Source organism: Aythya ferina, assembly GCF_964211825.1.
Source record: "Aythya ferina genome assembly, chromosome: 3".
Classification (NCBI taxonomy): Eukaryota; Metazoa; Chordata; class Aves; order Anseriformes; family Anatidae; genus Aythya; species Aythya ferina.
In genome coordinates this window covers 29082075-29107376 of record NC_140298.1, presented here as the reverse complement: position 1 = coordinate 29107376, position 25302 = coordinate 29082075, and the positions used below count along the sequence as shown (strand labels likewise).

Below are 25302 nucleotides of genomic sequence, written 5' to 3'. Positions count from 1 at the left end.
ATCTCCCTAACAAAATACAAAACAACAGGATTATCTGGGAGAAAACCTTACTTTTTAGATATGTATCTGAGACAGTACAAAGACTAAGGACAATATATTGCCCTGAATTCCACACTCACTCTCCTGCTTCAGCTTAATTTACAAATTCAAGCACCCAAGGAACTGTTTTAAACATCCGACATGCACACACAAAAATTGTAAGGCGTGTACTGCAGAATTAACAGTGCATAACCGTCCAAAAGGAATTAAGTTCCACTTTATTTCTGGTTTGTCTCACATTCACATCCAACCACAACACAGCTGAAACCATTTTGCAAGTAAAAAAGTGTTTATCTTTAATAATGAAATATTCCTCAACTTTGACGAGATGTTACACTAGATGACTAAAAATGTTATTCTTGAAAGAGGAAAAAATAAAATTTTCTATGAAAAGGTATATACTCATGTTTCACATGCTAGTTGATTTATTTGACACAAGCCATTTTGGTATCTGCAGATCTCCCGAGATTACACATAATAAAGATTCTAAAAAATAAAAAATAAAAAAAGCATACACGCACGGATACAGACCGAAAGACTCCAACCCACCCTTCACAGGAAGATCAGAGCACAGAGATACCTCTGCACAAGACTACCATTTCCTCCTGCAAGTACCACTAACTGTGTGCTTACTATGTATAGCCTTCGATGTCTGTTAACAAAAATATGTAAGGGGCCTGATGGACAGATATTCCTTCTGTGAATGAGTCATCCGGGTGTGATCCTCCCGTCACAAAATTTGAAAGTAATCCAAAGTGTCAGAGGCAGACCTACACAAAAAATAAAAATGATAGTTCTACAATAAGCTTGGAGAAAAAGAAATACTGTGGTTTGTATTTGGGGTTTGCTTTGTTTTTAAATAGGGAGTTAATCCCTCTGCTCTCCTGCCCCTTGCCACCTAAGGTCTCATCTTCCAGACATCACAGCAGGTGTATTCTAGCCCACCCATAGCTTCAGGGATTAATTAGATACTCCCTGTGCCTAAAAGAGACCGTAATTTCTCACTCAGTGATTACTATTTGCAAGCCTGTTTGATTATACACCTGTTTAATAGCACCATTTCTTCAAAATTGACCCAACAAACTAACGTGTTTCCAGTGTTATCTGCAAAGTTGAAGGAAATATTTCATTTCTATGATTACTGCAGACTTCTAGAAAAGCCAAAGAAAACTATGATTAGATCAGGAAATTTAAAGTTTGATCAAATGATCCCAATTGTCAGATTTTCAAGTTTCTTATGCTTCAGTTTTCTTCTCACCAACTCATCCCATTTCAAGAGCTACAATTTTAATCATTCAAGATTTACTTATTCTTCAAGTCCTGTTCAAAGCAGAGGGAAATGGCCAAGAGCTGTTAAACTCACTGTTGGGAGAAATCACAAGAAAGAATTCACAGAACCATGGAAGGGTTGAAGTTGGAAGGTACCTCTGGAGGTGGTTGCCCAGGACCATGTCCAGGAGGCTTTTGCAATCTCCAAGGAGGGAGGCTCTGCAGGATCTCTGAGCATCCTGTGCCAGTGCTCCATCACCTGCACAGTGAAAAAGTGTTCTGGGATGCTCCTGTGTTCCAGTTTGTGCCCATTGCCTCTTATCGTGTTACTTGGCACCACACAAAAGAGCCCGGCTTGGTCTTCTTAACAGCCTCCCTTCAGGGATTTCTTCAAGGGCACCTTGTTGTCTCACGGTCAACTTGGTGTCCACCAGAATCTTTTTTTGCAAAGCTGCTTTCCAGCTGGCTAGCCCCCAGCAAATACTGGTGCCTGGGGTTGTTCCTCCCCAGTACAAGACTTTGCACTTCTCCCTGTTGAACTTCATGAGGTTCCTCTCAGCCCTCAGAAATTCATTCATAAATTTACAGGAAAAAAAAAAATAATAAAAAAACAGCAAATATTTTATCATCAGCTTCAAAGATTTAACAGCTATGTGGAAAGCTTTCATTTCAAGCAATGCATTTCTGAATCCCATATTTCTGCTCCTCTTGAGCAAATCAGCACTAATACAAAGCTAGCAGCAGCAAAGAGAGAGTGGGAAAAAAAAGGGGGAATAGATGTACCCTCCAGATTAAACGGCACTGGGTAGCATCTGTGGAAACACTCCTGTAATTCATCAGATAAGCAAGAAATTCAACAGACTGCATACCTGTGTACCAGAACTGCAGTGACACATCCTATTTACAGCTCATTGAAGAAAGTGAGAAAGATGCTCTGTTTCTTTTTCTTCAGCCTACACTACCCAGCTTACGAATTCCACAGTAAATAAGATATCAGCTCCTCCTGCAGAGGCTGAAGAATCAGCAGATCACAGCATTTCTGATGAAAAATTATTTGAATACTGTCACTTATTTGATTAAACAAATAGTTGAATTATTCCACCAACTACTTCTTATGGCATTATTTAAGCACATAATTTCAAGAAGTACACAGAATTTGAGTTACCCAGAGGCGCAGAAGTCTGAAGAAGGCTCAGTGATTGAGACAAACCTGTGTATGAAATGTGTGTCAGCCTCTTTCCTGTAGACAGTAATATCAAGAATGTGGATGGAGTTCCTTTAGCACCGGATAGGTATCTATCAACATCAGGGCTTCACAGCAGAAAAATTGGCCAATTGAAATTTCTCTCCATCCTTCCCTGCAGTCAGATAAATCATATTATACAACACTTAACACCACCTACAGGAAACTGGCAGTAATACCTCTCAAAGTAGATAAAAAATCGAATAGGGAGGACGACAACAAACCAGACATCTCTCGACCATATGCATTTCTACAGCATCTCTAACTACTGGGGGGTGAGAAGAATGAAAAAGTAGGTTTGCTTCAGTGTTTTCACTATCATGAAACAGAGTGATAATGATCAACGCCAAAAGTGAGTGAAAATGTGCATTTTCCTTCCATTTTTCTAAAATAGACTATATTTCCTCACACCTATAATATTCTGGAACATTGGCTGGAAGAACTGATGCACATAAAAGCCTTCTCTATTTATCTGCTGGAGGAGAATTGCTTCTCCTACCTTTATAATCCCACATGACTACTAGAACTTCAACCTAAAATAAACTTCCTAAAGAAAAAGGGAAGCATTATGTATAACCTGGGAGAACTACCCCCTTCCTCATATTGGATTCAGCATCACTGGAACCCGGGGGGGAGCAGGCACCGATCACAAAACAGGGTCACAGGATCCCCCGGGCTGAAAGGGACCCCAGGAGACCCCTGACCCAACCTCCTTCCCAAAGCAGAGCCAGCTGGCAGGAGCACACTCAGCTGAGATGATTTCATCATCACTGAGTAGCACTGCCTTTACCAATTCGGTAGCTACTGTTCCCAAAATGTAGGGAAACAGATGCCCAGCAAAAACCCTACTTATACTCTGGATTAGACTAATCAATACAACTCTAAATTGTGTGTTTATTTCCACTTCTTTTACGGGAAACAGCAACTAAAAAGCAACAACTTGTATCTGGAGGGTGGGTAATTATGGACAGCAAGTGTCATTTCAATATAAATAGGGGAAATAAACGCAAATTACACAACACTTAACTCTTACGAATTGGCTGTTAACTGAGACAATAGTCTACAAGATGTTGTTTGGAGTATCTCATTAATAAAATTCAAAATTGTTTTCAGCAATTATGTGCAATCATCGTCATTTTATCACTGGCCAAAAATAATCCCTCACTGCATGCTTCAACATATAATTGTATCACAGATTGCCAAGAAATCATCCTGTCTGTAAGAGAGAACTGGAACTGTACCACACTGACACAGAAACACATCACACCAGTGAAAGGAAATGTTAGTCTGGAGATGACTTAATGCTAGGGAAAGCCAGTAAACCTTCACTGGAAGACCAAGGACAGCATTTCACATGAACGGAGTGATGGGGCATTTCCATAACCTGATCTTAGCAGGCCTAGAAGAGCATCTTCCAGTCTTGTTTTTTACTTCAGAAGTTTACCGTAATTGGGTCGTAATCTCAAAGGGCACCTGCACCTAAAGCTAAATCTTCTGTTTTGGTTCATAACACTGAGCACTGCACGCATATTTGTGAATTACTTTGGCAAACTGCTCTGCAACAGGCAAGCAAAACACTAGCTCTGCAGCAGCAAGAAGGAATAACTCGCCCCAGCTGCTCAGTCCCTGTAACAGCATGGACAGGGCTTCAGTTCATGAGCAGTCAGCTCTCTTCCACCAAGTTTATTTCACCTTTACTACAACCCCACAGAGAGCAGAGAAGTTATCCAACAAGATTAAACATGGTTTTCCTGATTACTATGAAGACTATGCCATGAGTCTGTTCCCACCTGCAGCCCACAGAGCCACAGTTTAGTCTGGGACACAGCAGTCTGGGCAGAAGCCAGCAGACCAAGTCTGCTGCTGAAAATTCCCTACAGCTGCTGAATGTCCCATCTCTCCTCCTACCCTGCATCCAAACCCAGTGCTTTTCCCACAGGTATCCTGGCTCTGTGTTTCACTCCACACCTTCAGGCAACCCGGAGTGTAGCCCCACCCCTCCCTTCAACCTCCCTGAAGACTCCCACAGCCTTTTCGTCCCCTCGACCATATTACACACACCCTCACATCCTACCTCCTCTTCGTCTGTTGCTGTCACGGGTTTGCCTTACAGGCATAGGATTAGTGGCAGCCCAATTATGTTTCTGATTTTAATACCTTGCAGTGTTAGAATCTCCTCAGCTGACACACTTCCAACCCTTTCTGTAGGGAGTTATGCCCATCTGGGCAGCAGAAATGAGCACAAACTCAAAGGAGAGCAGCCAGCTGTTCCTTCACCTCCTGCACGTACAAGGGTGCATGCACACAGGCTTGCCCGCAGCATTGGCAGAGCCACTGCTATGTTTGAGGAGGCCATCTGAAACCTGGCAGAGTAAAACAATGTAGGTGACTAGACTTGGCAAATTTGATGAACTTGGAACCCAGTTTTGCCTACCTTTTTCTTTTTTCCTTTTTTTGTCTATTTGCTGTATTGTTATTCTGACACAGCTTTGGTCACCAAATTAAACAGCTGCATTTTACTTCCAGGAGAAAGTCAAAATATTTTGCTTTTAAGATAAGTATAATTTATAGACAAATAGATGCATAGAACATACTTATAATTGAATGCTAAACCCCTCAAGTTTGTAAGTGAGGTCCTAGAACAGTCTGTAAACATTGCCTGAAATTGCAACTTCTGTGTCCAGCTTTTTCATCACCAGTAAAACCTCCCAGACTTCCACACAGATACAACCTCACATATGAAGGAATGTGAGTTTTTGGTCAACTGCCATTTGCTCATTTATGTGACCAGATTTTATCTCACAAAAATTTATCCATGAACATTTGCCTTTGGATTCATTTCTCCTGTCCTCAGTCAAATAATTTAAAAAAGTTAACAGAATCATTCAAGACAAAAACATGAGCAGCGTTCGCTCATTGGTCCAAGAGCACCAAGTCTTGGCTTACTGATAGACCTAGTCCCAGCACTCACTACAAATGATGCTCCCATCAAGTCAACCAATGCATTTCCGAAGGGACAATTTCAGGCAGTGGTTGAGATCGAAATCCAAGTCAGCTGTGCTGTACTTCCCATAGGGAAGAGAGCAGACCAAAGCAGGAGCAGACAGAATAACTGCCTTACAAGGGGGATAATGACAGGTAGTTTGACAAGCACCATACTGACTCTATAAAATGTTTCACACACAGAAATTATGCAATGCAGCTAATAACGCAGCGGGGGTGGAAAGAGGCTGGAAAAGCAGAACACTGCTCATTCATTCTGATGCCATGTTGTTCATACATTACAGAAGCGTCTGTCTGTGTTTTGACAACCTGCCAGTCCATCACTACCTCAAGCACAAGACTTGCTGTAGGCAATTTGACCCTTTTCTTCCTTTCCTACGCCCTCTTGCTTATTCTAAAGAACATAGGCTCTCCAGTAATAGTATTTGATGTTTTTAAAGGCAGGATATAGTTTAGGGTTATTTTGCATGTTGAGAAAGCCCACAGGCACACTCAGTATTTTCCCTGCAATTGCAGCTAGTTCTCAGTTACCAGGGGGAATGGCAATTACAGCATTGTTATTCAGACATTTTTCAAACTTAGGGCTCAAATGAGAGTGGGTCCACAACTTCATTCAAAATAGACACTTTAAGCAGCTTGGGATAAGTAGATTAACTGAATGTGAACTTTGGCCTTGTTTTTTCACTTCTACTTGCTGATACATTTTTGGTGATAAAAATAAAATTGTGCCTCCAAATTTAAGTGTTCATATGCATTTTTATCCCACGAGTAGTACCTGAACAGACAGACCAAGACACCTGTCTCTACTGAGTCTTTCAATTAACACTTAACAGTGAGAATTAGAAATGGGATGGGAGCTACCTGAATTACAAGAGATAAAATAAAGAAGAAGTAAGGGGGAAGTCATTTAATATTTGAAAGGGGAAGAGGAGAAAGAGAGATAAGAAACGAGCTTACAGCCTTTACATTCTGTAAGAACCAGATATCCACAGTCTGTAGCCACAATCAACCTCAAGTAAAACACACCACAGAAAACTGTTAAACAAACAAACAAACAAAAAAAACACACATACAGAGCCTTGCATTCTTTCCTCTCAGTCTCCTACATCTGTTTGGGCATTTGGTACGTGATTCCCTCTCTGTTTTGCTAACCAAAAGAAAAAATAGTTAGACAAAAAGAAATGGAGAAGGAGGCTCTTAGAAGCATACTGCTTTAGACAGCCTGCCAATCTTGACTGTTGAGTTTTTCCTTTCTTCCCAAAATAGACATCAGCTAAACCACCAGGTTACTGCACTCTGAAATCCAACATTCACCCTGTTAACAGGGAGGGTGTACGGGGCATGGCTGGGATGAGGAAAATTTTCTTTGCAGGAGCCCACAAGGAGCTGTGTTTTAGATGGTTGACCAAAATGGCATTGACAATGTGCCTGTGTCCCAGCGCAGCACCAAGGCCCTCTGTTTCTCACACTGCTGCCCCAGTGAGCAGGACTGGGGTGGACAAGAGGCTGGAAGGGGACAGCTGGCATGTGCCAACCAGAGGGATGTCCCCTACCGTACAACGTCATGCTCAGCAATAAAACTGCAGGGGAAGCTGCCCTGCATTAAAGCTGCCCAGGGTCTGATGGTGGCAAGTGACTGCTTTTGCACTGCTTACATTAGTTTGTTGCTGGGGGTTTTCTTTGCCTTTTTCTCTCTCTGTTTTTTCCCTTCACTTAATAAACTGTCTTTATCTCAACCCGTGAGGGCTTGTTCCTCACTTCTGTCCTTCAATTCTCTCCCCCATCCAACTGGGTGGCAGCTCTGCTGGTTCAGGAAAGGTTGGAAGTGAGGTACATGTACAATCTGATTACCTGCTCCTTTCATCAGACATCCGGAAAGCATCCAGCATTTGTTCAGTATCGCTGACACATCAGCACTTGAACTCGAAGTTTAGCTCACTGTGGAGCTTGATGGCCTGATGTGGAACTGCCTCTCAAATCAACAAACCCTTTCCAAATGCATGCCAACCCCGATAACAAATTGCTGCTTCTTTCTCCATGCCAAGTACCTTTATGAGGATTAAAGGCAGAGTTCACAGATGCTTAGTGTCCTCAAAGGTGTTAATATTTAGTCCTGTACTCAACACCTGATTAGTGATTCACAGCAAGTCAAAGCTCTCTTCTGCTAGCCTAATTCCTTTCTACTGCTTCCCACACTACAGCAGTAATAAAGCACTTAATGCTGTTTTCAACACAGATGATGTGTTGCATCTGAAACACTCTTTTAAACAGTACAGGTAAAGGCAACTCATCCCCTATTCATGGGATCTCTCCTCCAAATTATTTTATAGCCGTATCCATCAGACTAAATTCCTCTGTTATCATCCAAACAAAACTTACTTTGAAGCCGTAAGACTTTCACCAGGCATTGTTTGAACTGCAGACTAGGTGTTGAGCTCAGCACAGTGCTGAAAGCAGTCAGACAAGGCTTAATTCCACGTTTTGAAAGAAGAGGCCAACAGGTCTGAGTATTAAAACCCGCATTCATTTTCCTCTAGCCCCAGTGACCACGGAGAATGAAGGGCCAACACGCGTCTGCCTCTAGATGAACTCTCCTGATTCACAAATTAAAGATTTCCTCCTGCAGTAACCGTACCATGGCTTTTTTAAAGACTGAAGAGAGTCATGCTCCCGTGAGCACATGCTACAAAATTTGGCTGAGATTTCTTGCACGGGATCATGTGAAGGTGAGGAGCAGGAGAGGGTGCTCGTGCATTAGCATCACACGACTGACATGTACCATTTTCCTTCTTGACACACCAACTCACTGAACAGACAGCATGACGCTATGCTGCCTGTGAGCACAGGATATCCATTTGGCGTACATACATGGATATAAACCACAGTGCTTCATGAAGGAGCCCACACCTTCCAGCAAGCCTGGAGCCAGAAAGAGCTGTGGAACTGCTACAGGAGGAGCATGCTGCGGTAAGCGTATATGCTCCAGGTCTTAGGTACCTCAAGCATGGGAGAGGGATGGCCAGGTAAGTGCTTGCCGACGTGTCTGGTTGATGCACACTCATTCACAGCAGGAGAACCACTTACACTCAGGCACCACTACTGACCTTTGCAGACACGCTGGCACAGAACCAGCCTGCCAGTTTAAGCACTTGCAGATCAGAGGCATGGCCATATACAGAGCCTATTTACTGAAGAACAATCACCAGAAAAAGGCGGTCACAATATGAACACAAGGGTTTCATTGCGTTGCCGCCCTGAGGTAATCTGGAAGCAGGATAACAACCTGCATTTCACTGCTTTTGATTTCTCAGTATAATAGCTTCTCCCCATCCATAGGCACAACAGAAAGCAACGAGCACAGGGCAAGGTGAAAGACCTAAGACCTAGAATTACAGACCATTTACCAAAGCTATCTCCCTTTGCCTCTGGGTAGAAACGTCCTAAAGGTTATAGTGTTATAACGATCCAGGTGGTGAATAACCCTTGCAGGGTAAAGTTTCCCTACAGTCATAAAAACAGCTGCCAAAAGGAGGGGAAAAAAAAAAAAAAAAAAAAAAAAAAAAGGAGCGGAGATGTTCGAGGAAATTTTTTCCTTCCCTCCAATACCTTAGCCGTCAAAAGTTCAAGGACTTTGGCAAAAGTTTTTACCATTATAACGTGTTTTTTTTTTCTTCTCTCATTTGCTTCTGCAATAAAAGCAGAATAAGCAGCTGTGTTTACAGTTCACAACTTAGAATTGTTTTTTATTAACATATCAAACTATTCATGGTGACTTAATCATCAAATCCATTTTAAACTATTACAATTGTGATAAGTTAGAGTGATAATACAGCTTAACCACAGCACACTGAATTTTTTCAACACCTTTCACCTGAAGATTTCTGCAGAAAACATAAGTACTAAAATCTTACAGGGCCCTTGTATAATGAGCTCTTTGCTTGCAGTCCTTTAGTGAAACTCAGGCATTTGTATTTGCAGAGTATTGCATGGTAGGTACGTGAAACTTGCATCTCTTCATCTCATGGCCTCAGTCTTAAAATTGTTCTACAAGTCTTGCTACTTCCTCTGGAAATATAGGGAGACCCTATACCCTGGGTTTGTTAGCCTCCCTTCTCTGGGACTATGCAGCTTTTAAATAAGTGTTAGAAACAAAATCTTAACATATCAGAATAGAAAGTTACCTATGTAATACACAATAAATGTTTGTTCATTGTCTTTTGTATTATAAAAACAAGGAGTTCTGTTTGAGGAACGGGAGTTGTGAAAACTCCTTTGCTAGACACTATGAAAATTCTTTTGCTTAATGTAACAAAACAGAGAACCCCCTCCCCTTCTCTCCTTCTGCATCTCAGTAGCCTCTTTTGTTAAAAAAACACTGCTGCAAAGTTCATGTAACCATCTCCTGATAAGTTGTTAAACTAGTGTATCAACATCTTGCCTTCCTGTCTCACGCTGGGCCAACATGACCAAATAAAGAAAGAAGTTGAACCACAACGCTGAGGAAGACTATGGCCTTCATCTTCACGACCACCAGAGGGACAGAGACGACCCCCTAGCAACAGCGCGCGCAGTCGCAGAATACACCAGGATGTGCTGCGTAATCCTGAAATCACCAAGATATAAAAAGGGACCGTGGGGGGGGGTGAGGTGCGCGCCGTTGGTGGAGCCGAGACTCCCCGGCCGCCCAGCGCTGTTTTGCTTGCTGTTGCTTACTCAATAAATTCCTTTCTATTATTAATGCAATGCTCTCTGAAAATTAATTAAGGGGGCAACTTATAACAAATTTGGTGCCATGACTCAGATGAAGGCAATCTGATTGAAAGACCTTCGGAGGGGGCACCCCGCTGATTTCAGCGGCCTTCGCTAGGACTGCTTTCATTCAAATCCTTCACCAACGAACCCTAAATTCGGCAGCAAGCAAATAAAGCCGGCAACCCCTAGTAATCTTTGTGCACGAAGACCGAACGAAGACTCAGGAGTGAGTAAGTATAGGCCGGTGATCTGTTCGGTTGGGGTTGGGTATCCTGGAGCGTGTCGCTGTGAGACGTCCAATTGCGGACGAAGCGAGTGTGGACCCCTCGGTAGTGCGGTTCCCACATCCCGCGAGGGACTGGGCCACGAAAAGGGGGAAGCGATTTGTGTGTGTGTGTGAAGGCGCTCCAGAAGATGGGACAGAAGAAGAGTAAGCCTTCTGGTCCCATGGGCGGGGTAACGTCTGATGTTAGGTTACCCCGGGATTAATGATTAAAAATTGGGAGGATTCCCCTTTTAGGCGGGGAAGGAATAAAGTAAAAATGATACATTATTGTGTTGAAGTTTGGGGTGGTAAACAGATTCGAGGAGACCACCTTTACTGGCCCGTATTTGGGTCCTTTGAAGATTGGGTTTGCCAGGCCCTAAATATTTATGTAAACTCAAAAGAACCTTTTAGTTTGGAAGAAAGTGAATATGCACATTTGTGGATCAGCTCGGAAACTCGAGCCAATTTATATCCTCTAAAAGAAAAAGGAGGGGATGGGAGGCACAAGAAAAACCGAGAATTAGAGATCCCAGCCCCACTGCCTCCCTATATTCCACCACCCCCACCTGCAGCCCCTCCGACTCCCGGGCTTCTTAATCTGCAACCCCAGGGGGATGCCAATAACAACTCTGATTCTAGCACTCAGGGATTAGTGACTAGGAATATGTGGCAGTCCCCATTAACTCCAGGGACGTCTGAGATTTTAAGAAAGAGACAGGAGGAGGGTAAGCGAGCTTTAATGGCAACTGGCATAATGTTTGCAGCTGCTGAGGAATAATTCTAACTGGAATAATAACTGTACATTGTATATTGTATATATAAAAGCCCGGGCATTTTTGTTAAAGTGTTCTTTTATACATATGTTAATATGTTAATATGTAAATATAAGAACTGCCATTGAGGTGTATGTCTAAGGGAACAAAATTTGCCCAGGCATATTATCGGCTCATCAGGTTTAAATGTCCCCAGTGTAATTGTCTACAGGCAGTTAATTTACAGTGGTTTGATTTTACTTGTGTATCTGTATATTGTGGATTTTGGAGGGATTGGGATTGACTAGTAAAGAGCTTCTAGGAAAACGGTGGAATATTAACCACTGTAGATTACAATAGGAAAAGTTCAAAGCAAAGAAATCCTGAGGAAAAGCCTCCTAGGATGTATACTAACACATTGGAGGGATATAGTGGGCTGAGAGGGTACAGTGAGTAAAAGAGCCCTTATCAAATATTGTAATCAGTGGTGGCCACTTTATAAAGTAGAGGATGGAGCGGAGTGGCCCCTAAATGGAACTACTAATTATAACACCATATTACAGTCAATGTTGTTTTTGTGGAAAGAAGGAAAACAGGATGAAATGTTGTATATTGATGTTGTTTCAGCATCTTGGAGGGAAAAGGTACGGAATTAAGGCCCCTGACTGAGCCTTTGATGTCGGCATTAGAAAAGTAAAGGCTAGAGAAAGATAAAGGAAGTGTTAAAAGGTTTGTGGAAAGTGTTAAAGGTATTCGAAGTTGAATGAGCAGGGAAAGGTGATGTAGGTATTATCTAAGTAACAGTCTAGAAGTTTTGGTATATTTGCATATTTGTTGTGGTGTTTGTTCAGTTTCCCAAGCATCGGGGAGGGGGGAACAGCCCGCTCCACCAGGGGCGTCTCCAGCGGCCGCAGGGGGGCTTCGGCTCCAGCGCCTGGAGCGCCTCCTCCCCCTCCTTCTGCACTGACTTTGGTGTCTGCGGGGGGGTTTCTCGCTCTCCCAGCTGCTGTTGAGCAGCAGGTTTTTGTTTGTTTGTTTGTTTGTTTGTTTGTTTTCGTGGATGTGCTCTCACAGAGGCACGGACTGTGTTGCTATGGCTTGGCTCTGGGCAGCAGTGGGCCCCTTTAGGGCCAGATGAAATTGTCCCTTATCTACCACGGGGAGGTTTCTGTTTTTGTTTTGTTTTGTTTTTCACGGGGGCTGCCACTGCAGTTTCCCACCCCCACACCCCTCACACACCCTCAAACCTTGCCATCAAACCCAATACACTGGAGCAGCTAAGTCATTACTGACTTGTAAAGTATCAGGGATTAAATTAACTAGTGAAACCCTAAATGTGATGGGGGTAGAAGGGACTGGGATAACAGTGCCACTTTTGGGGGATACCAAGCTGAGACCAGGGGATAAAATGATCACTGGGCAATTATTGTATGTATCCAAGGCAGAAACTAACTTGTTGGGAAGGGATTTGATGATTAAATTGGGCATTCAACTAGTAAATTGTTAGACTGGAATAACAGTGTTATTAATGGAGTGCTCTCAGGCCCTGAGAGCAAACGTATATTCACCTCTGACTGGAAAGCCCCTGAAATGGGGGCGGAAGCAACAATATAGGTGGACAATTTTACTTTAGGGGTTTACAGGGCCACCTATCTATTTGGGTAAATTCTAAAAAAGATTTTGGAGCAATTACAACCTCCCAAGGAGGTATTAATGTTATAAATATGTGGATCATTTTAAGGAAAATCGATACTCCCTGATGGGAGAGAAATGCTGAATAAAGTGATAATGAGGCAAATAACTGTTTTACATCAGAAGAATCATTGGGAGGTGCAAGCAATGTGTGATGTTGTTCTAAGAAAGCATGTCTGTGTAGGAATATATACTTTAGGGAAGCACACATGCAGAGGATGTACTATATGTCAAAGGGTAAATAAAAAGGTCTTCTGTAACCTATCTAGAGGGGGACGGGAGCCAGGGCTTTGACCTTTCCAAAGTATACAGGTAGACTTTACTGAGTTACTTGTTTGTCCTAATCGACCACGTGACTGAATGGGTGTAAAGCTTTACTGCAAGGATTAAAGCAGGCCTTAGAGATTGAGTGGGATTTTCACAGCCCCTGGCACCCCTCCTCTTCTGGAAAGGTAGAGCAAATGAATGGTGAAATTAAGAAACAACTAACAAAACTTGTGCTGGAAACTAAGGCTTCTTGGTTAAAATGCTTACCTCTTGCACTGTTAAACATATGGACACAACCCAGAACTGATATAGGAATTTCTCCTTTTGAAATGCTATATGGTATGCCCTATGACTCGGAATTGCCACTTGATCACCCTCAATTCTAATTAAGACTTGGAAAGAGACTTCTTTAACACCACGATGGGGAAGGCCCCTATGTTGTTTTGCTTACCACAGAAACGGCAATTCGAACTGCGGAGAAAGGATGGACGCATGCCAGCCGTGTGAAAGGACCAATCCGGGAACGTAAATGGGAGGCAGCTCCAGGCCCTGACGACTTGAAGCTGACGCTAAGACGGACTCGATAAGTATCGTGTATTATCTGTGTATCGTGGGAAGGGGAGGAGGCCCTGTTTCGAAGGCTCCCTAGTAGGTTCCCCTGAAGAACACTGCTGCTGCCAAGAAGAACTGATACCTTGTAGTTCGCTGCAACCGAACTTACAAGCGAGGCAGAGAAGTGAAAACGGTGGGGGACTGAGGGGCCGACAATTTAGATGGGCTCCGACCACCTCCTACGATACATGGGAGTCAGTATCATCGTTTTGGTCAGCTATGGGTCTGCGCATCCCCACCAGCCTTTTAAATGGAGCTTAATCAGATGGGAGGATCAATTCATCATCCAGCAAACGACGACAGCGGGTGCTCCCAGTTTCCGCATCACATTTTGTGACCTGGCGTCAGTGCAGCCATGCTTTAACCTATCAGAATTTTATTTCTGCCCAAGTTCTAACCCAGGAAAGGGGTACTGTAATTATCCAAACGCATATTATTGTGCATACTGGGGGTGTGAAACCATTGCTACGGACTGGACACTCGGGGCTGGTCGGAATAAATTCTTACAAGTGGGATATGGGCCGCAAGGTTGTAACTGACAAGTGGATCCCCATTACAGGTGGCAAGGGCATGGTATAGGGTATACAGGAACCTTCCACGGAAATAAAGAAATTTGCAAGGTTCTATATATAAATATAACAAACTTGGACGATACTAGCTGGGTACTAGGAAAATGTCAGATTTTACGAACACGGAACAGATAGGGGAGGACTCATACTAATAAAAAGGAGGATGCTGATAGGCCCCAGGCAGTAGGAACAAATGAGGTATTGTCAGAAAATGTCCAGGGAATCCAGCCTGTGGAAAATACTACAGTGCCAACCATCGGCAGCCCTAATGTAACAAAACACTGTTGATTATGCTTTAGTATAAGGCCTTCATATTATGATGCTATTGGGGATCCTGGGGAGCCCACCCGCACAAAGAACAGCCCTCTACATTGCAGCTGGGGAAAAGACATAAGGGTAACACTAACACAAGTCACTGGAGGTGGTAGGTGTGTGGGCACGGTTCCTAGTGGGAAGTGTCACCTATGTAATACCATGGAGAATGGAAAACAATCAACCAAGTGGCTAATCCCAGCCAACAACGCTAGGTGGGTTTGTTCGTGAGTGGGCGTAGCTCTTTGTCTATCACTAAAACTCTTTAATGCGTCTCGTGATTTTTGTATACAGGTGATAATTATACCAAGGATTCTATACCACCCTGAGGATTGTATGTATACCCAGCACACAGTGGCAAGTTATCATCTGGAAAGACGGGAACCATTCACGGCTCTAACTTTGGCCACCCTAATAATCCTGGGAGGAGCTGGAGTGGGGACCAGGGTAGCCTCATTGGTTAAACAAAATCAAGAATTTACTTCCTTACGCGTTGCTGTGGACGAGGACCTGACCCAAACTGAACAATCCATCTCGGCCCTGGAAAATCTATCAGGTCACTTCAGAGGTAGTGTTACAAAATCGTAGGGGATTAGATTTGGTATTTTTCAACAGGACGGGCTGTTTGCAGCCCTGAAAGACGAATGCTGTGTATGCTGATCACACTGGAGTGGTAAGAGATACAATGGCAAGACCCAGGGAAGGGTTGGAAAAAAGGAAACGGGAGAATGAAGCCCAACAGAGCTGGTACGAATCTTGGTTTAATTATTCACCTTGGCTTACTACTTTATTATCAACAATAGCAGGACCTTTGTTGTTATTAATAATAGCACTAACTTTTGGACCATGTATTTTTAATAAATTGATTGCGATTGTAAAGGGATGTTTAGAAGCGGCACATCTAATGCTCATACATGCCAAATACGAGCCAATAAGTACCAACAAAGGAATCAAGGAAACATTAGTTCTTAGTAGCCAGGTATTGCAGAGATTCAATGAACAAAATGAGTAACTAAAAGAAAAAGGAGGGATTGTAATACACAATAAATGTTTGTTCATTGTCTTTTGTATTATAAAAACAAGGAGTTCTGTTTGAGGAACGGGAGTTGTGAAAACTCCTTTGCTAGACACTATGAAAATTCTTTTGCTTAATGTAACAAAACAGAGAACCCCCTCCCCTTCTCTCCTTCTGCATCTCAGTAGCCTCTTTTGTTAAAAAAACACTGCTGCAAAGTTCATGTAACCATCTCCTGATAAGTTGTTAAACTAGTGTATCAACATCTTGCCTTCCTGTCTCACGCTGGGCCAACATGACCAAATAAAGAAAGAAGTTGAACCACAACGCTGAGGAAGACTACGGCCTTCATCTTCACGACCACCAGAGGGACAGAGACGACCCCCTAGCAACAGCGCGCGCAGTCGCAGAATACACCAGGATGTGCTGCGTAATCCTGAAATCACCAAGATATAAAAAGGGACCGTGGGGGGGGGTGAGGTGCGCGCCGTTGGTGGAGCCGAGACTCCCCGGCCGCCCAGCGCTGTTTTGCTTGCTGTTGCTTACTCAATAAATTCCTTTCTATTATTAATGCAATGCTCTCTGAAAATTAATTAAGGGGGCAACTTATAACAACCTATACCTATGGATGACTGCAAATGTAACATGATTATTCAGTATTCCCATGTCACAAGCAGGAGAAAAAAAGCACTGAGAGCTACACCCTCAGACTTTCTTCTTAATTTAAAAGTTGCTGTTGTTGATTAAGAGCAAAGACACATCCCTTTTGTGTACATAGTGCATGCCGTAATAGGACCTGCTTTCCACAGATATCTAGCTTTTACTGTGAGGTGCAAATAATGAGGTGCAATGGCCAACATGATGGAGTCTGAGAGGCGTGCAAACGTATAACAAAGCAAAAGACAACTCAACCAGTGCTAATGAAGCAGGAAAGAACATGACATCGCCTACAACAAACTTTGGTAAACAATTTAAATGAGCTGTGGTTTTTGCACTCCTAACCTGCCCTATTATGAATGTGACAGTCTCACACAACATACCAGAGAACATTATGCTTGGCCTCGAAAAAATGTAACAACATTGTTAAGGAGTCCATCATTTCCCTTTAATTAATGCCCTACTGTGTCTGACAGACAGCAAGTGTTAGCAGCTCACACCAGCAAACTTCAGCTTTGAATGCTGCGTAGGTGTCAAATACTGATTCCTTAATGGCAAACAAATCCAAGGAGAAACATTAAGTGAACCTGATGAGCTTGAAAGCTCGGAAATGGCTGTGGATTAGAATGCACGTGGTGGAAATGTGAATATGCGTCAGAAAGAAGATACCACTTCTGTCAGTTATCCCAGATCAAAAAGACCATTTCAGAAGAAGGTAGGCCCAAGATGACAGCCCTGTCAAGTGTCATTCACTCCAGCATAAGTCAAGTCCTGGCAAGCAAAAGCTGTCTTGTGCTGTGCTTTACCTCACATGTGCTGCAACTGAAGACTTCTCACTTGATCACTTTCATTCAGGACCAGAACACGGGTAAACTGCCACTAGACCAAGGAAAATACAGTTACAACCCAAACCTTCCATGGAAATAGTCAAAATGCAATTAGTGACTGCTTCTAACCGCAGAAAGCAATATGGTCTCTGCAACAGCGGGTCCTCCTAATACTACAAAACAACAGCAGCTACCAAACAAACAGCATGTATGACACTCATGTAGCCTGTTGATGAGAAAACATTACTCCGTACTTAAAGATTATAAGTAATAGCAAGTAGTAATTGTAATATAGATGCCTTTGAACCACTGCATCAGTGAAACTCAGTAGTGACTTGGTATTCAGCTAGGTCTGTACTAACTTGCTGGCAGCACAAACACACTATTAACTCCCAGTATATGGTGACCTATTATAGCACACTAAAAGATACTAATAACTCAGTCTAAAAAGATAAATAATGATGCACCAGCCCTTGACAGACTGCAATAGACTGTGATTTCGTTACTTTTTTTTCCCCCACAATTCTTGACTCTTCTTTAGTGCAAAAGGATCCGAACTCAGAGCATCAGAAAACACCCGTAGGTCAAAAAAACCTGCTTCCACACCCCATAAGTGGCTCATCACGTAGACCTGTTTGATTATCATTTCTCATGAAGGACTGAACTCCTGTATCACTAGATCGAGTTAAACAGTAGAGGTTTAAGAGAAAGCAGTCGCTGTTCTTTTTTCAAAGTACTTACAACGAAGCGTGGCCCCATCCCTCCCCCTCCGCATGCCTCTGATACTTCTTGTTAGGGGTGCAGGCAATATCAGAGTGCTGAAAGATTATAAACAGATTCAGATTGTGCCACAGACCAGTCCGCTGGAATTAATAATGTTTCTCTGCAAGGTATATAATTTGCAAGAGGCTGGATGGTTTAGGAGACAGGCAAGTCTGCAGAGAGTTTTCCACACCTCTTATAAAAAGCAACAGAGACATTTTCAAGTGTTTTAAGTAACATACAAAGAAACACTGTTTCTAGTGTACACAGAAAACCCAGTCATTAGTTGTGTTTATTAGTTATTCTTCAAATGGTTTGAAGTTCAAACCTGGATTAACTCCCATTATTGTAATTAGGTACTAGAGAACAGCTCTGCTGAAAATGGTATGTGTAGGTAAGCAATGGCCTGTTGCTTTAAGGTTCACGTAATTTTAAGTGTTTAGAATTGTCATCAAAACCAATTGTTTCCAGGTGGAGAAAAAAATAGCATTCAGTGGTCCTTCACTGCACGTTTATTTACAGAGCTCATTCTGCAGTCAGGTAGACAACACAGAAAGACTAGCAACCTGACTCGGTTTCTGTTTTACCCATGTAAAAAATGGCATGAAACAAGTGCTATTATTGCAAAAACAGCACCATGCATGTTAAACTTCTGTATTTTAAATATGGCTTCATAAGAGTCTTTCCACTTCATAGCAGAGAATCCCTTATGCTCCACAACATACAACCCTCAATTAAAAAATACATGGGAAAATGAGTTATATGGGTAGCTTATACACCAATGAGTAATTGAATACATGCAGTTATTGCTGCAATGTCTCTGGAAATAAAAATATCAAATCATTTATGCTTAGAGGGGAAACATCTCTACCTCCCATTCACATCTCCTCCATCACTAAAGCAGCGTGGACGTGGCACACGCCCCACTAGCATCAGGGGACGGTCCCATCCCATCAGGCCCACACTAACATCTCAGCCCTCCAAGGACATGCTGAGATGTGTCGCATGGCAACATCCCAGTAAAGTCCATCAAACTACTTATAGTTCTCTAGCTTATATTATGAGATTTTACTGTATAGCTGAGGAAGGAATGAAAGAAGTGATTTAATTGCAAGAGTTCATAATCAAATCCTCCATAGTACTGTTAGCTTTATTTTTTCTTCGTCATGCTGCCATTTGCTACCCACAATTTTCTCTTCTCCCCAGCCCCAACAAATGATTTTCATATCCCAAAAAAAGACCTTGCCATTCTTTTTCTAGACACTCATTACGCTTTATTCCCAACCAGTTCCTTCTTGACATAAAATTCAGAAGGAATTAACTCTATTTCTCACTATTGTATGGAAACTTCCAGCAGCCAGTAAAACATTAAGTGACATGGGAAGATTTCCACAGAAGTACAAAAATTAGTCTGATGCTCAAAATGCGTTTCACTTCGAAGATGCTGAGGACTTCTCTACACTTGAGATGCTCTGCAGGATCCTTTTATGCAGAAGTGACAGAAGCCAGCAATAGCATTGCTTACTTAACTTCAGTTAATAATATTTAACTAAAATGTATTGCACAGCTCAAGATGATGCTTTTGTACTTATAGAGAACTCTCAACTGGTTTGTAGCTTCTCCCATATTCTTGTGGCATACAAGAATACTGTTTGTCATACAGTTACAGGGTAGGGTGTAGAAAAGAGTCTTGTTTCTTGGTCACAAAGACATGCTGTTTAAGCCCCTTTTCTGAAGTTATTCAAAGGAATTTCCTTTTAATCTCATGGAGCAGGGACCATGACACAAATTTAGGTTAATGAATTTTTGTTATTGAAATTAATAAAAAGAAATTGTTAATGAACCAAAGTCATTCCTGCTATACAAAAATACAATTTCCTTTATTTGTTCTGCCTTGCACAGAATTGTTAGCTCCCAGAAGCAGGGCTACTGCACTGCCCAGAAGGCAGCTGGTCCTCATGGACAACCTGTCCTGCAGAACAAACCCTTTAGTAGAGACGGGGAGGTAGAAAAGTTTTAAAATGTGAGCGGAGAGCTGTAGACATCTCAGTGTTCTTCTCTTGGTACACTATCTCTTTTTTATTAAAAAATATCAACTTGCTTACGAGCATCATTCAGAAACTGAGATTAAATAAAGAGATGAGAGAGCACGAAGCTACAGCAGTCACTGCAAAGGGACCCCTCTAACCGTCTCCGCCTCAAACTCAGAGCAAAGCAAAACGCTAAACACAGAGAGATACTGCTATCATAGAGGGGGCAATATGGAGCAGGGCACAGGGCACTTATAAAGAACACTAGTCCAATTAGGGAAGTTTGAGTGTCAGGCTGTTGAATTCCCTATCATTTCCTGGCACCACTGCCTTTAATTAGGCCTTGGATTGATTACTGCCTTTGTACTCCACTGACCCACCAGTGACTCTGACAGGGGTTGTGTTTTCCCCTGCTACAATTAGAAGGCAAAGCTCTGAGTGTCAGCAAGCATTACACAGGCAAGCAGCCGGCTTAAAACTATTGAGCCTTGATAGACAAGATGTGTTTGTGACATTAGCATACACACTCCTTCTCTTAAAGAATATAGTAGGCTAGAGTCAGTCCTGACCCAACAGAAAGTTAAATTTGAGGTCCATTTAAGCTTGCCATGGTGTTGGTGGGCAGTATATGCAAAGAAAAACACGGAGCAGGACCAGCACAACTGGCAATGCAGAGTTTACTTGGTCCTTCTGTAATCCAACAGGGTGAGGAAGGTAAGAGAGTGAAAAGAACACTTTCAGACTGCTGCCTGAGCATTTGATTTGTAAATAGCAACAACTAGACTGGAGAAAATCATTGTGTATGCAGTTATGTAGAATATAGAGCTTCATGGCAGTCTAGAGCTCTATGGACACCCACAGAGCTAAAGAAGAAGAAATGCAAGAATAGATTAATGAAAGTAAGGTTTGAAAGAGGGTAACACATGGTAAATCTATTTCCACATTTGTTGTTTATGCTTCATGTTTTGGTAGTACTTAAGAGGCAACAGCTAAAAATGTTTTAATTTAACAAATAAAGAAAAAAAATGCCATGTCCTGTATGAAGCCGGAGAGCTTTTTCCCAAATGAGAACGTACAGTCTCAGTAGGGAAGGAAAGTAATCCGGGTAAAGGAACAAAGCTAAAAACACATAGGTAGCACAGTTAGTTTAAGGCCATATGGTTTGTTTGTGCTACTGCAAGAAAGAATTCCAACTTCCATGTATTCAGTTAGCAACCATTCACCGTGTCACATTGCTTCTTGTCATTATAAAAGGTCCTGGGAATCAAACTATCAGGATTCTTGAGACTATGAGAAGTCCTTTCACTCCTCCATGCCTTTGATCTCTAGTCGTGTATTTATTTCAGCCTTTCATCTGCCTTGGAGATAATTCACTCAAATAATTCACAAGTATCAATGAATTTCTGAAACAGTTCTAGTAATAATATACAGCAGTTCTAAGTCCAGATACAAAAAAATTGCTAATGCATTTTGACTAATTAAACTGTGAACATGAGACAGTTCCTAGTAAGTATGACTTCACTTGCACAAGTAGATACCTCAGAGAACATTGAATTGATGGCAGTAAAAAAGTGTGTTGTTTTTTTTTTTTGTTGTTTCTTTGTTTGCTGGTTGGCTTTTAAATACATGTACTTCCCTCTCCCTATGCCTTTCTTCTTCTCATCACTTACACTTTGCAAATCCCCACAGTACAGCACAGCAGCCACCTATGCAGCCAGAAGAGCATCAGTCATTTCTGCCAGCAAACCTAGGTCACCAGCCTCTAAAGGATTCAGCCAGGTAGAGAACTGCCATACAGCACCCGTGCTCCTCTGCCACAGCAGTGCTGCATCGCTGCAGGCACACCCACCTCCTCTCAGCAGGGGAAAGCCATTGTCAAGGCTCACTTCTACCTTGCCAAACCATAGTTAATATTTTAGCCCAGGACGGTTGCAATTAAGTGAGCTTGCAAAGCTTTCTGGGTGACACAAAAGACGGAGCAATGTTTACTCATAGGATTCCCTGAACTTGTTGAATTACCTCTGCAGGTAGAAGCAGCCCTATATTTTTTATTAAACCCTAAAGTACAAACGGTAGTCACAGCCAGGGACTTGTAATTAGTTCTCTTTTCTACCACCAGAGACTAGTGAAAAGAAAATAAATTAACAGCACAAGCCACAAAAAGACAGAAATGCTGCTTCTCTTCCTATCTACCCCCTGCACCAGTAGATGCTGTGAACTTCTGTAGAGAAATCTTGGCCTACAGAAACACCCTGGTTTGTGGCTACTGGGGAGCTATAATAAAACTGACTCTTCCAGCACAGTAAAGTGCCCAGGATATAATTTTGAGAAGTGCAGTGGTATCCCACAGTAAACTCAACCCAGCGAAAAAGTGGTATTAGCAGGATGTTTTACTTTGTGGCTAATAGGTTGCTTTTTTCAGCAACTCCTCCATAATTAAATTGCAGATGAGTTAAATCTCATTCTGGTTTAAGAAGAATCCTCTTTCATATTCCTCTAGTCCTCTTTCACAAGACAGGTCCATCCATATTTTGGACATACATTGATGGACCACTGATACTCTCCGATTAATCTGGATCTTGCAGATCTGCTGAACACCACAGATCTTTCTGTGACTGCAGATTAATATCTGACACTGAATATTGTGTTATAATTGCAAGAACACAGTCAAATACAAGTTCACTCTGTTGCAACGCAGATGCAGTGTTTGATCCATCAAGTGGATATTCCTCTTTGCTCACAGGCACAGTAAAGGCGGAGTGAAGGAGAACACTGAATGTATAAGGCACATGTCTTATAGGAGCTTAGCAGCTCACTGCTCACGGTGACCAGAAGAACAGAATCAGCAAGAACCCCGTGCACTTGGTGTCACAGTCCCTTACAAAGTCAGAGAACACTGCAGCAGACTTTTGTCACTCAGGAAAAGCAGCTTAAAGTGGAAGGTCTCCATGTTGTACAGCTGCAGAAACAAAATCCATATTGTACCAGCTGTTAAGGAGGCAACAGGACAGCCCAGCACAAATATCTCACTATCAGCAGGGTGAAAACACATCTTTTCATAGAGTACGTAGGGAGGAAACATAGATGTGTAAGATGCATTTGTTTTTTTCAAGCAGTTTTCCCCTTCTTCTAAGTCTTCTTCGATTACCCCTTCTTATAAGTCTTCTTTGATTAGATGATATTTAATCCGCTGTTTATCACTGCAAGTGGTCACTCCTGGCCACACATAGGTAGATGAAACACTATATTTAGACTTAGTACTATCAATATAATACTTGTCTGTCTTCTTGCATTGCCATACTAAATTCACAGGCTTTCGCAACAGCTCTAAAAGTAGGCATTCTGTTAATCGGATTGGCATCTCTGTCTATTTTTCTATCACCTACCAAAAAAATGTGGAAAATGCTGACAGAAGTGTAAATAACTAAGACTGAGGTATTTGAAATGTCCTCATAATTAGAGGGGGAAACTAAAGCAGGCATTTTTGATGCAGTCAAACTGCGGAGAAAAATTCCTTTGCCTGTAGCTATGTGTTGTCATAGTGTTTACAAGTATTCTGATGTCAGACGAGCAGTGCATGTCTTAATCGCTCAGCCGGGTGTAGATATTTGGCTATAGGAAATGCAATTACCTCCAGACTGAAAGAGAACAAAAGGTGAGACAAGGTCAGATTTACTGAGTAACGCTGCATGCATTGATCCCCCTTTTGCTAGTACCAGGGACCTGGGGGTGGCAGAGGGGTTGCAGGGTTACCTGCCTAAGCAGCTCACCACAAGGTCAGACAGGTAAGTGCTGGTAGAAACATCCGCATGGGTGTACAGGCCTGCAGAAGCACAGCAACGAGGGGCAAGAGAGGTTGCATGATCTCTAATTTTGGAGATGCTCATAATTTGACTGCACCAGCCCCACAAGCAAGCTGATCTACCACCAAAGCCCACCCTGCTTTGAAGAAGTGGCTAGACTAGATATCTTCCAGGGTCCCCTTCCAACCACAATCTTCTGCCACCTTTGCTGGCAGCACTTCAGCCCAGAGGAGCTGCCCTGGTGCTCGACACCTTTCCCACTCCACAAAACTGGTTCAGGGAGTTCGGCTGAATTTCCCCTGTGCTGATGTTCAGTAAGAGAATTATTAAAACGGGCAATAAGGGTACAAAAACAAGTTGCAGCTCTACCAACACCGTGTATGTAGGCAGACCTGCTTCTCTCTCATGCAGCCAATTCGGTAGGCTGCTGTTAGCTCAATAAAGGTTTAATTGGGCCATGTAGCCCAATTCAGATGGTTTGTTCGCATTGTCACCTAGCCTTTGCAGCTTGCTAGAAGTTGTAAGGAATTTACAGCAACTCTGAAGAAAAAAAAAAAAAAAAACGCGCACACACACACAAAAGCAATGGATTTTGGAATATTTTAACCAACCTGAAAATTGACGAGATCCTCCATAATAATTTGTTTTGCATGTTAAGCAATACTTTTTCTTCATTTCAGTCTTGAAGTCCAATTCATTGTTTTAGCAGCTCCTGCAGACCCTGGCTGCCAGGCAACACAGCAAGCTGTTTTCTTGGGGTTAGAGTTAATTGCTATAATCACAGAGCCAGCGGCAATCCTATGCAGGTGAGCCATTAGTTAGGGGAAATAAAATTAGCAAAAGCAAGAACAGAAGATGGAATAGAAAGGTTAAAACAGCATAAATGTTTTTTGTTTTAAAGCATAGGGGTACATGGAGGTGTTTGTTGGTAACAGGAAGGGAAACAGCAGTATGCAATGAAAGCACAGGGCTGTAGCCAATTAGCAGCTCCATGTTTTGGGTGATCAACAAGCCTCAGACTACCTGACAGGATCCTTCAACACACAATGAAGAAGGGAAGCACAAACTCCATTACTGTTTCACCCAACACCGGAACACCAACAAATACATTTTGCCTTTAAACACACTACAGTTTTACTGGAGTCACTACAGTTTCCAGAATTAAAAACTAAGATTGAATCGGGTGCGGGATGGACAGTTTACAATTAATGCAATGATCTCCCAATTAATGATACATGTACTGCAATATGTCACCAGTGGATTTTCTACCTTAATTCCCATGCTGGTCTCCAGCTCACTCACAGCATGCTGCTGGAAGCCTGACACAAGAACAGTATTATAACAGAGCACACAGGTTATCACAGATGGTTCAAATTAAAGGCAGCATAATAAGCCATTCCACAAAGAGGCTGCACGTCCAGTGCTGCTCG

At 42.4% G+C, this 25302-nt stretch overlaps 1 protein-coding gene and 1 long non-coding RNA gene across 5 annotated transcripts in view; one reads left to right on the top strand and one right to left on the bottom strand.

Moving 5' to 3' along the window:
• The window catches only part of KIF26B (kinesin family member 26B), a 301650-nt gene that overhangs the window by 259316 nt on the left and 17032 nt on the right, over positions 1–25302 (bottom strand). The window contains exon 1 of one of the 4 annotated variants that reach the window (XM_084512199.1): positions 2519–2564. The exons of the other annotated variants lie outside the window; for them this stretch is intronic. The gene's annotated coding sequence lies outside the window, so the exon portion shown is untranslated. Of the gene's footprint in view, positions 1–2518; positions 2565–25302 lie in introns of those variants that run through there. 4 annotated transcript variants of the gene reach the window in all.
• LOC311433278 lies at positions 9743–16369 on the top strand. Its single transcript, XR_014690639.1, has 2 exons — positions 9743–10536; positions 15073–16369. It is a non-coding gene; the product is annotated as an uncharacterized lncRNA (long non-coding RNA).